General features: G+C 45.7%; 1 protein-coding gene and 1 non-coding gene across 4 annotated transcripts in view; one reads left to right on the plus strand and one right to left on the minus strand.

Moving 5' to 3' along the window:
- eef2k (eukaryotic elongation factor 2 kinase) overlaps positions 1 to 4,834 on the minus strand; it is a 66,272-nt gene extending 61,438 nt beyond the window's left edge. For all 3 annotated transcript variants that reach the window (XM_072269169.1, XM_072269170.1, XM_072269168.1), the window contains exon 1: positions 4,650 to 4,834. The gene's annotated coding sequence lies outside the window, so the exon portion shown is untranslated. The remainder of the gene's footprint in view (positions 1 to 4,649) is intronic.
- A 10,053-nt stretch (positions 4,835 to 14,887) lies between these two features.
- trnal-uag (transfer RNA leucine (anticodon UAG)) lies at positions 14,888 to 14,969 on the plus strand. The gene has a single exon. It is a non-coding gene; the product is annotated as a tRNA-Leu (tRNA).

Genomic DNA, 14,969 nt, shown 5'->3' on the forward strand with positions numbered 1-14,969 from the left:
TGTCTATGCTGACCCATACTAATCCCACTAGCCTGCACTGATGAGATATCCTTCCGTACACTCATATAAAGCCAAGTGTCAGCCAGCTCCTTGTAATTGTGGGGCATCACAAACCAATTTCAGTCCTTCCTGCCGCTGTCCCTAAGGAGTCTGAATGTTCTCTCTCTGGCCATGTGGGTTTCCTTCCACATTCCACAGATGTACAAGTTAGACTTAGTTAGTTATGGGCAGGCTACGGTGGTGCTGGAAGCATGGCCCAGTGCATCCTCGGACTGTGTTGGTCAGAGACTCAAACAATGCATTTCACTGTATGTTTTGATGTACATGTGACAGGCAGAGGAGGAAAGCTGGGGAAAAGACAAAGTTAATCTTTAGCTTTTCTTCAGCTCTCCTCTGATGCCTGTACCTCCTCCAACACAACCAGAAATTGTGTTTGTTGCATATAGCAAAACTGTTTAACAAGGCATTTTAACGAATTATCGATATTAAACGAAAACCAGTTTGTTCCAGCACGAGTTTTTAAAGATTTTTGCAATCACCTCCAACATAGCTTGAGCACTGCTCCCTTAAGAGTGCACTCAACAGGAACTCATTGGGAGGGGGGAAGGGTGAGAGAGATTAGCTTTATTTGCCACACGTGCAACAAAGCACACAGTGAAATGTGCATCAACAACCACAGTCCGAGGATATGCTAGGACAGCCTACAAGTGTCGCCGCGCTCCCAGCACCCGTGTAGTATGCCCACAATTTACTAACCCTAACCCGTACGCCTTTGGAATGTGGGTGGAAACTGGATCACCCAGAGGAGAACGTACAAACTCCTTGCAATCTGAACCCCGATCTTCCGCATCACTGTAAAGTGTTACACTAACCGATATGCCATCTTGCCTGCTTTGTATCAAATGTACACAGAGATTAGACACATCTGGGTTGTTTTCCCTGGAGGATGACAGAAGCATATAAAATTTCACAAGGCAGGGGCGGGGAAGTATAAAGAAGATCCAGGAGGCAAGTCTTTTTTATTTTGCACAGAGTGGTGGGTTCCTGGAACATACTTCCAGGGGAAGTGGTGAAGGCAGAAATTTTATGTTACTTAGATACAGTATGGTAACAGGCCCTTCCGGCCCAAAGGATCCATACAGCCCAATTGCACCCATTTGACCAACCAACCTACTAACCTGTATGTCTTCGGAATGTGGATGGAAACCAGAGCACCCGGAGGAGACCCACAGTCACGGGGAGAACGTACAAACCAATTAGACAATGGTGGACTTGAACTCTGGTTGCTAGCGCTATAATAGCATTACGCTAACAATTACCATACTTTACCACCCTTAAGTGACTTGGGGAAGAGAGTGAGAATGCGCACACTCCAGCGCACAGAATTGAACCTGGGTCTCCGACTCTATCCACTGCGCCACTCTATCTTAGCGATGTTTAAGAGGCATTTAGACAGACACATGAACATCTTATTTACTTTGATTGATTTGAAATACAGCACAGAAACCGGTCTTTCCAGCCCAATGAGCCATGCCACACAGCAGCACACCAATTTAACCCTAGCCTAACCACAGGTCAATTTACAATGACCATTTAACCTACTAAGCACTGCATCTTTGGTACGAGGGAGGAAACCAGAGTACCCAGAGGAATCCCACGTGGTCATAGGAAGAACATACAAATTTATCACAGACAGCACTGGAACTGAACTCCGCACTCCAACGCCCCGAACTGTAATAGCGTTGTGCGAACTACTGTGCTACTTGTGGTGCCCCCAGGGAGGGAATGAAGGGATGCGGGCCACATGCAGGTAGTTTAGGTCAGCAGTCTGTACCGTCTACAACACACATTGCGGTTACCTGCCCAGACTATGTCAACAGTTCCTCCAGTCTGGCAATTTCTCATCACCCAAAGGCAGAGGCAGCAGACACTTGGAAACACCACCATCTGCAGACCCTCCCTGGTTCTCACTCCAGCCTGGCTTAGAAATATCTCACACCAACACACCCTAGAAGCCTGAAGTCTCAGACCACCAGGTTCAAGAACAGCTCCTTCCCTTCAACCACTCCGTTCATGAGCTAACCGACAAAACCTCATCACAGCTGTTTAGTAACATTACAATCACTACGCACTTAAAAGGACTTCGTTTCTTTTCTTCAAAAACACAAGAGATTCTCCAGTCGCTGGAAATCCGAGCAACAGACACAAAATGCTGGAGGAACTCAGGAGGTCAAGCAGCATTATGGAGAGGAATAAACAGTCAACCTTTCAGGCTGAGACCCTTCATTATAATTACAAACAAGAGAAAATCTGCAGTTGCTGGAAATCCAAGCAACACACAACAAAATGCTGGAGGAACTCAGCAGAAGTTCAGAGCAGCAACACCTTATATTCCACCTGGGTAAAAATTCCAACATGCCAGTCCATGGCTTCCTCTACTGTTGCAATGAGGCCACACTCAGGTTGGAGGAGCAACACCTTGTATTCCATCTGCGTAGCCTCTAACGTGACAGCAAGAACATCGATTTCCTTGAACTTCCGGTAATGTTTCCCCCCACCATTCTCTGTTCCTTTTTTTCTCTCTCCCTCTCACTTACAAGGAACATTTGATGGCTCTAGGTTTGTACTCGCTGGAATTCAGAAGGATGAGGGAGGGATCTCATTGAAACCTTTCGAAGGCTGAAAGGCCTAGATAGAGTAGGTGTAGAGAAGATGTTTCCCATGGTGGGGGAGTCTAGGACAAGAGGGCACAGCCTCAGGATAGGGGGCACACTTTCAAAACAGAGATGCAGAGAAATTACTTTAGCCAGAGGGTGGTGAATTTGTGGACTTTGTTGCCACGTGCAGCTGTGGAGGCCAGGTCGTTTGGTGTACTTCAGGCAAAGATTGATAGGCATTTGATTGGACATGGCATCAAAAGTTTCAGGGAGAAGGCCAGGAACTGGAGTTGAGGAGGAGGAAAATAGATCAGTCATGATTATATAGCTGAGCAGATTTGATGGGCCAGATGGCCTAATTCTGCCCCTATGTCTTATCTCTTTACCTGCCCATCACCTCCCTCTGGTGCTCCTTCCCCTTTTCTTTCTTCCTCTCTTATCACATTCCCCCTTCTCCAGCCCTTTATCTCTTTCACCAATCAACTTCCCAGCACTTTAATTCACCCCTTCTCCCTTCCTGGTTTCACCTATCACCTTGTGTTTCTGCCAACTCTCCCCCCACCTTCTAACTCTGACTCATCTTTTTTTCTCCAGTCCTAATGAAAGGTCTCAGCCCAAAGCATCGATTAAACACTTTTCAATAGATGCCGCCTGGCCTGCTGAGTTCCTCCAGCAGTTTGTGTGTGTTATCCTCCATTAAAATTATTGTAATCTTGTAACAATGATGTGTAATTTATGTTTTTTTCTTGTAAATGCTGCTTAGAAAAAAGATTGGAGGGCTATGTGACCTCAGAATAGAAAGAGGCCCCTTTAGAATGGAAATGAGGAGGAATTTCTTTAGCCAGGGTAGTGAATCTGTGGAATTCATTGCTACAGACTGCTGTGGCAGTCACATAGAACAGCATCGGGTACTGTTCAAGTCATTGGGTATATTTAAAGCACAGGTTGCAAGGTTCTTGATTTGTAAGAGTGTCAAAGGTTACGGGGTGGATAGGCAAAAATCAGCCATGATTGAGCTGTCTCAATAGGCTGCATGGTCTAATTCTGCTCCAACGTCTTATGAGTTAGACTGATCTTACAGTAGGTTAAAAGGTTGGCACGTCGTGGGCCTAAGGTCTACACTGTGCTGTGCTGTTCCATGTGTATATTATGTGCTGCAACTTGACTTTCCTTTGCGATGTGTATGCGCAGATGACAATAAACTCGATTTTCATCGCCACTGGGTCCCCATCTGGAATGTCAGTTTCAAGCGATGAATCAGAATGAGTACAGCATCAACTTTGTCCACCGCCACAATAAATACTGGCCTTGATGCTAACACCCGCATCCCTAAAAGAGAACTAGAAACGCAGCCATCAGCCGCTCAAATATCAGACTACTGGCACCAAATGTTCTCAAAGCAAAGCCAATATCCGATGAACAGTGTGCTTATGACAAACTGCCTGACAGCACCGATGCAAACCCCAACTTCAATTGCAGTCTCACTGCAAGGTTGGTAGCAACGCCCTCTATCGCATTGGTATTTTGAATGAGATTGCGTGTTTACACGCAAAGTGCCTCCACATTTAATACCTCCGCTAAAAATCCTAGAGCATCCGGACAGAGACTCCCTTCAATCTCTCTAATCCTGAAGGAATCGATTCTAGGAAACTCGTTACCGATATTAAAACGCCCGAAAATCAGACTGCCCAATATATTTCTCTGGGGTTGTCTCTAACGTTGAAGCAACCAGCATACTGTTTCAAATCGCAAAATGCTAAGCGCTGTAACTCGTTTGCAAAATGTTCACGACTTCCTTTTCCGAGCAGAAGACGCGGTTTCAGCGGCACAGTGCACGACGTCGCTGCAAACATTCTGAATGCACGCATCATCCCAATAACAACGATATCGATCCACGGGGGACTGCGCCCGTACAGGACCACACGACCAGGATTCTGCAACACACGTTAACTGATGCAGTATGTGGCGGCAGTGTAGGTGAAAAGTTCTTACCGCAGGCTCCGGACCCCGGCACCAGGGCGAGTAATGCATGAAATCCTCCGCTCCAGAGTGTCAGCGTTTCTGCAGAGCTTGCTCACAAACGATCTGCCAAGGAAGTGGAAAGACGTGTAACAGGCCCCCAGCTGTCTCCGCCCGAACACGCGGTGCCCGTTCCGCCCACTGACGGCTCGGCCACGACGCGCCCGCCGCTCTGCACGTACACATCTCCAGCGGGGACACGTTGCAAACCCCTCCCTTTCTCCGTCCCACTACCGGGAGGCTGCTTTCAAATGATAAACCCCCACTATCTCACGTCAGTAAAGAAACCATCATTCATTACACGGGAGTTTTCAAACTTCCCCTCCAGTCTCATCCACCACACCAACAATAGAAAATGGTTTATAATGTCTCTTCTATTTTTCATTAAGAACATAGTTTATTTTAGAAACAAAAATATCACCACATAGCTTTAACTGTAAATCATCCCATTCCCCCAGTATATGCCCTTTGCACCATGAGGGAGGAGATACAGGAGGTTCCTCAACTTATTAGGAACGCTTCCTTCCCTCTGCCATCAGAATTCTGAATGGACCATGAAAAGGACCTCATTATTCTTTTCTCTCTTTTTGCACTATTTATTTTAGTTAGTTACTGGCTGTAATGCCACTGGTGTTTAGGGCAACAATATAGATTCTCCACCTTTGTCTGTCCTTTGACATCTTTATTGTACCCCGAGGTGTGGTTCGGGGTCCTCAATTCCGCCTCTGTGGTACAGTATAGCACCAAGTTGCCTTTGGTCTCCCGCGTTTCCTTTGGCCCGAGCCTCCAGAACACCCTCTGTATTTTCTGGCCAAGAGAGATCTCCAGCGATGCCCAACTCCTTCAGTGTCACCAAGAAGGCATGGGTTCAATCATCATTTCTCATTGTAATTTATGGTATTTGATATTTTGCAATGTACTGCTGATGCTTCAAAACAACAAATTTCATGACATATACCAATAGTAAAAACCTGATTCTGATTTTGAACAGGTGCAATAAGTGGCACTGATGATTTATATCTGATTAACTTAATAGTTTGAATGTAATTTCTTCCCCCTCTCCTTCTCCCTTTTCCTTTCCCCATTCTGGTTCCCCTCTCACCCCTTCTCTTCTCACCTGCCCATCACCTTTCCCTGATTTCCCCTCCTCCTTCCCTTTCTCCCATGGTCCACTCTCCTCTCCTATAAGATTCCTTCTCCAGCCCTTTATCTCTTCCACCTATCACTTCTCAGCTTCTCACTTCACCCCCATCCTCCACCCACTTTCCCCTCACCTATCACCTGCCAGTTTACTCCTTCCCTCCCCCACCTGCTTCTGCCCCCTTCCTTTCCAGTCCTGATGAAAACTCTCAACCCAAAGCATCTAGTGTTTATTCCCCTCCATAGGTGCTGCCTGACCTGCTGAATTCCTCCAGCATTTTGTGTGTTACTGCTGATGGATCATTTGGAAATAATATATTGATGTCTTGCTGACATAACATAACCATTGTAAGTAATTAAAATGATACCTTAAATTAAGACAATGCAAAGTCTCATTTTATAAAACAGTGTATTTATGAACATAACTTAGTTTGAGGTAATGTGTGTGTTATTTAGAAGAAAACTCTTTGTATCTGTCATGGGAGGGGGCGATGATAGCGGACCCAAATGCAAGACACAGACACTGAGGTACTAGGAACAGGACAAGGCTTATCGAGATAGCAAGGGGAGTCAGGAAGAAATGACGCTGGATATGGACACAGGCCCTGGACGAGACAAGGACACCGGGCTGGGTTAGGACTATGACTAGGACAGCGGGACCAGGACGAGGAAGTTGGAACTATGAGCCTGGGCTAGGACTCTAAACCAGAGACTGCACAGGGACCCGGAACCTGGGTCTTGACCCCGGATCTAGGCGATGACAAGATGTTGCCACAGGACTGGATGTGGAACTCCTGCACAGGACGAGGCACATGGATAGGATGAGAACACAAAGCCTTGACTTGGACAAGATGAGGTTCTAGGACATGGCTTGGACTGGACGAGGTTCTTGGATGTAGCTTGAACTAGGGACTCCTGGACTGAACGAGAGACTCCTGGACAGGACGTGGGAACTCCTGGACAGGATGAGGGAACTCCTGGACAGGATGAGGGAACTCCAGCACCGGGTTAGGCGAGAAACTCCAGGGCAGGGAGTGGAACTCCAGGCCAGGACTTGGCTCTTGGACTAGGCTCGGTTAGGCCCTTGGGTACGAAGCCGGGACTCCTTCTTGGAGTGCAGGGCTGGGACCCTTTCTAGGACACGGGGCCGGGATGACTCCTGAGGATACTTGCCGAGGGAAACTGCCGGGGATTCGGATGGGGAGGGGAAGGGAACAGTCCAGAAGGGAATCCTTGGTTTGCAGAGGTATTTATGTGCCAGCCCAAAACGAGAATCAGGTGCCCCAATTAAGGCACCCAATGGAACAAGGGAAACAGGAAAACCCAGAATAAGGATCGATGAACCAGAATGTGGAATTCACGGACCGGACCATGACAGCATCGAGTAATCAAAATAAGTGGGCAAATCGGATATGATAAGGGAAATATGAAATTGTCTATTTTATCGGCGAAAATATGCCGCAGCAATAATATCGAAACTCAAGAGATGTTACAGCTGCTGGTAATCCAAAGCAACACACACATCATGGTGGAAGAACTCAGCAGGACAGGCAGCATCTACAGAAAGGAATAAACAGTCAATGTTTCAGGTTGAGATCCTTCATAAGGACTGGAAAGGAAGGGAGCAGAAGCCAGAATAAAAAGGTGGGGGGGGGAGAGCAATAATATTTAAATGCTGAGAGATTACAGAGCTCTGAGACGCCGAAGGATACAGCAAGTGACTAGTAAAGTCAACAGAACCAGATTTATTATCACTAATATATGTCATAAAATTGCAGTGATACATAAAATATACTATAAATTGCAATAAAAATACATAAATAAGTTGTGCAAAAACAGAATGAAAATACAGAGATGGTGTTAATTGTCCATTGGAAATCTGATGGTGGTAGGATGTTGGAGATCTTTCACCAGTCTGCTGTAGTGAGTGCAGTATTCTTTGCAGCTTTATAGCATCCTCTTATAGAAAATCTCTCATACCAAATACAATAAGCATGTACAACAGTTCATCTCTGTTCAACAGGAGAACACACATCATAGTACAATAGTCTCTGCTTTATTATTTCATACATTATTGTACACTGGTAAATTATTACTCTGTACTTCATTATTTGTTAAATCTGCACACTGCCAAGTGTGCTTTTAAATGTTGCTGCTGTAACGAATGAATTTCCTACTTGGGATCAATAAAGTACTTGTTATTATTCTATTCAGAAACTGGTCCTAAAACATTGAGTGACTGTCTTCAGGTTCCTGTACCTCCTCGATGGTAGTTATGAGAAGAGACCATGTCCTGGGTGGTGGGGGTCCTTAACTATGGATGCCAGCTTTTTGAGGCCTCACCTTTTGAAGATGTGCTCTATGTTGGTGAGGCTAGTGTCCACGATGGAGATGGCTGAATTTATTGTTTAGTGTGAAGGAAGGTGATACGCAAGAAGGGAAGTTATGCTTCAGTAATATAGGGCACTGGTGAGATTATATCTGGAATATTGTGTATTCCAGAAACAATCTACATTGCAAATATGGAACTGTCCTTTAATGTTTAGCACATAAAATATAGAGCCCCACATCAATATGATGTCTGCTGTATCTTGTTTTGTCAAATAAAGAAGCTGCTTCATATATACCAGTATTTTTCTCTGGTGACTTCATTCATGCAACATCAGTAACCATACACTACACTGAGGTTAATTTTCTTACAGGCATTTGTCAGAATCAGAATCAAGTTTATTATTACTGGCATGTGACATGAAATTTGTTAACTTAGCAGCAGCAGTTCAATGCAGTACTTAATATAGAAGAGAATAAAAAATAAAATAAAATAATAATAATAAAGTAAATCAATGACAGTATATGTATATTGAATACATATAGTGTTTGTAGCCCAGATATTGAACTTTTTGCTGTTGGACTCCAGCCATATTCCACCAAGATACAACACTGGGCGTCACGGGAGATTGTTCCTGCCTGTGGCCATCGAACTTTGCAGCTCCTCCCGTGGAGGGTCAGACACCTTGAGCCAATAGACTGGTCCTGGACTTATTTCCATCTGGCATAGTTTGCATTTTGTTGTTTGATTGTTTGTGGTTTTTGTATTGCTATATTTATGCTCTATTCTTCGTTGGTGCGGCTGTAACGAAACCCAATTTCCCTCGGGATCAATAAAGTATATCTATCTATCTATCTTGAATAGATTAAAAATGTGCAAAAAACAGAAATACTGTATATTTTAAAAAGTGAGGTCGTGTCCAAGGGTTCAATGTCCATTTAGGAATCGGATGGCAGAGGGAAAGAAGCTGTTCCTGAATCGCTGAGTGTGTGCCTTCAGGCTTCTGTACCTCCTACCTGATGGTAACAGTGAGAAAAGGGCATGCCCTGGGTGCTAGAGATTCTTAATAATGGGCGCTGCCTTTCTGAGACACCGCTCCCTGATGATGTCCTGGTTACTTTGTAGGCTAGTGCTCAAGATGGAGCTGACTAGATTTACAACTCTTTGCAGCTTCTTTCGATCCTGTGCCATAGCACACCACCCACCCCCATACCAGATGGTAATGCAGTCTGTCAGAATGATCTCCAAGGTACATCTATAGAAGTTTTTGAGTGTATTTGTTGACATGCCAAATCTCTTCAAACTCCTAATGAACATTGAGAGGAAAATAACAAAATACAACAGAATTTGTGGAAAGCTATACATAAAGACTGACGAGTAATCAATGTGCAAAAGAAAACAAATTGTACTAATTAAAGTAAATATTTCTGAGAACATTGACTTTTAGAGTCTTTGAAAGTAAGTCCATAGACTGTGGAATCATGTTTTGGGTTGAGGTTACTGGAGTTATCTACTCTGATTCAGGACCCTGATGGTTTAAGGGTAATAACTGTTCTTGAACCTGGTGGTGTGGGTCCTAAGACTCCTGTACCCTCTTCCCGATAGCGGCAGCAAGAAGACCACATGTTCCAGATGGTGGGGGTCCCTGATGATGGATACTGCTTTCTTGTGCCAGCGCTCCTTGCAGACGTATTCAATGGTGGGGAGGATTTGGTCTGTGATGGACTGGGCTGTATTCAGCACATTTTTTTGAATAGACTTTTCCATTCTTAAGTATTGGTGTTTCCATTCCAAGCTGTGATGTAACCAGTCAGGATACTCCCCCAATGTGCATCTATAGAAATTTGTCAAAGTTTTAGATGACATGCTAAATCTGCACAAACTTTTAACAGAGCAGAGGTGTTGTCATGCTTTCTTTATAAAGCATAGCGTCCCAGGACGGGTTCTCCGGTCTTGTGCAAGCGAGCTGGAGTGTTTGCTGACATCTTCAACTGCTCCCTGCTTCAGTCTAAGATCCCCTCGTGCTTTAAGAAGGCAACGATAATCCCAGTGCCGAAGAAGAGCAAGGTGGCATGCCTGAATGACTATCGACCTGTGGCTCTGACATCAATTGCTATGAAGTGCTTTGAGCGATTGGTTATGGCTCACATCAACCACAGCCTACCGGTCAACCTCGATGCTTTGCAATTCACCTATCGGAGCAACAGGTCAACGGCAGATGCCATCTCTCTGGCCCTACTTTCCTCCTTAGAACACCTGGAGAATAAAGACGAATACGTAAGGCTCCTTTTCATTGACTACAGCTCTGCCTTTATTACCATCATTCCAAATAAACTGATTCCTAAGCTCCAGAACTTGGGCCTTAGCACTCAGATCTGCAGCTGGATCTTCAACTTCCTCACAGACAGGACCCAGGCTGTAAAAATAGGGGACCTTTCCTCTACGATCACTCTGAGCACCGGTGCCCCACAAGGCTGTGTACTCAGCCCCCTGCTGTACTCACTGTACACCCATAATTGTGTAGCCAAGTTTCCATCGAGCTCAATATATAAGTTTGCTGATGACACCAATTGTAGGCCGTATCTCGAGTAATAATGAGTCTGAGTACAGAGGGGAAATTAAGAACATGGTGGCATAGTGTGAAGACAATAATCTATCCCTCAATGTCAGCAAGAGGAAGGAATTGGTTGTTGACTTCAGAAGGAGTAGCGGACCGTACAACCCCATCTACATCGATGGTGCGCAAGTGGAACCGGTCAAAAGCTTTAAGTTCCTCGGGGTCAATATCACAAATGACCTGACTTGGTCCAACCAAGCAGAGTCCACTGCCAAGAAGGCCCACCAGCGCCTTTACTTCCTGAGAAAGCTAAAGAAAGCTAAAACCTTCACTCATTTTTATAGATGCACTGTAGAAAGCATTCTTCTAGGGTGCATCACAACCTGGTATGGAAGTTGTCCTGTTCAAGACTGGTAGAAGCTGCAGAAGATTGTGAACACAGCCCAGCACATCACACAAACCAATCTTCCGTCCTTGGACACACCGCACACTGTCGGAGCAGCGCTGCCAGGATAATCAAGGACATGCCCAACCCAGCCAACACATTTTTCGTCCCTCTTCCCTCCGGGAGAAGGCTCAGGAGCTTGAAGACTCCTACGGCCAGATTTGGGAACAGCTTCTTTCCAACTGTGATAAGACAGCTGAACGGATCCTGACCCGGTTCTGGGCTGTACCCTTCAAATATCCAAACCTGCCTCTCTGTTTTTTTGCAGTATATGTTTTCCCTTTTCTATTTTCTATTTATAATTTATAATTTAAAATTTTATGATATTTACTATCATTTTGTACTCCAGGGAGCGCGAAGCGCAGAATCAAATATCACTGTGATGATTGTACGCTCTAGTATCAATTGTTTGGCGACAATAAAATAAAATAAAGTAATGGCACTTATAAGCTGGTCCCAGATGCTCTCATATGATAATGCCAAGGAACTTAAAGTTACTAGCCCTCTCCATCTCCAGTCCCCTAAGGAGCTCATGGACCTCTGGCTTCCTCCTCCTGTAGTCAACAATAAGCTCTTTGGTTTTGCCGACATTGAGTGTTGCAGCATCAATGAACTAGATTTTCAATCTCCTTCCTATATGCCAATCTGTTACCACCTTTGATTCAGCCAACAAGGTAAACTCTTGACCTCACGATCTACCTCATCGTAGCCTTTTCATCTTATTGTCTGCCTGCACACTAACACTTTGTTCTGCCTTCTGTCACTGCTTTTCCCTCAATATACATTTTGAATTAATCTGTATGGATGGTTTGCAAAACTAAATTTTTCCACTGTATCTCTATACACATGACAATATACACTGGTACCAAAAGAATGTTTCCTCTCGTGGGAGAATGGAGAAATTAGAATTTTGGAGAAAAATTAAATAATTTTTTCCCTTTTTGAAGGAGGTGGGCGTTTGGAACTTTATCCCTAATAGGGTGGTGGAGACAGTGTAGAAAGCAGAAGTGGATAAATTCTTGATAAGCAGAGAAAGGTTAAACACAGGAGATTCTGCAGATGCTGGAAATCCAGAATGCAGAGGAACTCAGCAGGTCAGGCAGCATCTATGGAGAGGAATAAACGATCAGCTTTCGGACTTCAGGACTGGAAAGGAAGAGTGCAGATGCCAGAATAAAAAGGTGGGGGAGGAGAAAGAGGACTAGCTAGGTGATAGGTGAAGCCAGCTGGGTGGGAAAGGTAAAAAGCTAGAGAGAAAGGAATCTGATTGGAGAGGAGAGTGGAGCATGGGAGAAAGGGAAGTAGGAAGGGACCCAGGGGGAGGTGATAGGCAGGTGAGGAGAAGTCGTAAGAGGCCAGAGTGAGGAATAGAAGAGAGAAGGGGGAGGGAAAAATTTACCCGAAGAAGAAATTGATGTTCATGCCATCAGGTTGGACAGAATATGAGGTGTACCTATTATGTTTTGTAACTCCAATTACAAGAAAAACACAGAGCCAGGAGATAACTTGTCTACGTTTAGTTTAATTGTTTCTTTTACTTTAGCAATGTGCGTGCGTATGATGTGGTAGTGTAATGACACATGCCATTTTACGTAAACAAAAAAGAAATATAGTTACAATATTACTCAAATATATTTGAAATATTGAATATGCAACTGTACCGGAAGGAAAAATTGATATTCATGCCATCAGATTACCATGGGTAAATAGCAGCATAGACTAAGAGGTTACAATCAGATCAGTTATGATCTTAAGAAGCAGGCTTGAGGGGTTAGGTAGCCTATTCCTGCTCCTTATTTATGTGCATTGTTTTGGTGCTGGCGATACATGGCAACCTTTTGAAGGCAGTTCACAAAATTTCTAGATATACTTTTTCTGAACTATTATTGCTCAATCTGCAGCCTGTAATTTCATTTTACTTTTGACCATCTAAGCTTTTTCACACAAGAAAATGAATCACAGCGTAGTACATAAATGGTGACATACACATAAACTTACTTTGAACTTTGATCCAGATCTCTGCCTGGTGAAGCTCATGGTATCGCTGTGCAGGGTAACTTTACCCAAATTTATTATGTGCCACCATATTCTCCTCCCAATCACTTTTTTCTAACTTTCAGTTCTCCACCCAGTCTGATACCCTTCTGTTTCACATCCTACCATCTCACCCTTAATCCTTCCCACTGCTGTCTTCCTTCCCCCTTCCTATACTCCCCCGGATCACAAAACCATCCATTACCCTACAACCCCATTTCCCCCTGCCCCAATACTTCACCTGCCCTCAATCCCCATTCAAGGGTAGGGTCCCATATATTGTCCACACCCACAGCTTACCAATCCTTACCTGCCCCATTACCTGTATCTCACTACTTATGCCCCCAGTCTTCACTCTCCCTCACTCTTCTCTCTGCTTCCTCAGTCCTCACCCCACTCTACCTAATCCTCATCCTCATCCCCGTCTCCTCACCCACCTTACCCAATCCTCATCCCCTTCTCCTCACCCACCTTACCCAATCCTCATCCCCCTTCTCCTCACCCACTCCCTATTGTCCTCACCTTCCCCAACTCCTCACCCTCACCTGTCCTCTTACTCAATGCCCCTATTCCACACTACTCACCCACTCCCTACCTTCAACTCTCCTCACTCTGACTCATAGCCTCTTACCCACTCCCTCACCCCCAACCCACTCCCTAACCCCAAAGCCCACTCCCAACACCCTCACTCACTCCGTAAACCCTCATCTCTCTCCCTACCTCTACCTTCAACTCTCCTCACCCTGACTCATAGCCTCTCACCCACTCTACCCTCACTCACTCTGTATACCCTTGCTTAGTCCCTACCTACACACTCACTCCCCTCCCCTTCACCCACCCCCTACCTACACACCCACTCCCCTTACTGCTCATTCACCCTCACACCCTCACGCACCCTACACTCTCACTCCCCTACACATTCACCCAGCCCTACCTACACACTCACTCCCCTCACCTCACTCACCCCTTCCCTACACTCTCACTCCCCTCACCCACCCCCTAAACCCTCACACTCCTCACCCCACTCACTCCCTACCTACACTCACTCCCCTTACCGCTCATTCATGCCCACACCCTCATCCACCCTACACACTCACTCCCCTCACCTCTCACTCACCCTCACACCCTCATCCACCCTACACTCTCACTCCCCTCACCCTTCACCCATCCCCTACCTACAACTCACTCCCCTCACCACCTCCTACACCCTCACCCACTCTTTAACCTCTCTCTGTCATTCCTTCCCCCACCCGATTCATCATCCCTTTCACTCACTCCTACCCCCTCCCGATTCATTATCCCTCTTACTTACTCCTCAGCCCCCGATTCATCATCCCTCTCACTCACTCCTCACCCCCGATCCCTCTCACTCCTCAACCTCGATCCCTCTCACTCACTCCACACCCCTTCAATCCTCTTCAATCCCTTCACTCCACACAGCTCCATCAACACCTCCATACACACCCTCACCCACCTATCGGCCTCCTGTCGTCGCTCCATCCGCCAAGAGACAGCGGGAACCTTAAAGCCGCCTACACTGAGCGCGGGTACAACATCTCACCTGCCAATAAACCGACTCTGAGGCTATGGCGGGAGGAAGGCCGCCATCCAGACTCTAGGTTGCCTAGTGACCGCGAGACCGAGAACGGCGACTACGGCTGCGCAAAGACGGGGAAATAGCGGCCGAGAGGCGCTTCTGCCGTCGGGGTAGCGTGGCCGAGTGGTCTAAGGCGCTGGATTTAGGCTCCAGTCATTTCGATGGCGTGGGTTCGAATCCCACCGCTGCCA

Source organism: Mobula birostris, chromosome 9 (assembly GCF_030028105.1).
Source record: "Mobula birostris isolate sMobBir1 chromosome 9, sMobBir1.hap1, whole genome shotgun sequence".
NCBI classification, from domain to species: Eukaryota; Metazoa; Chordata; class Chondrichthyes; order Myliobatiformes; family Myliobatidae; genus Mobula; species Mobula birostris.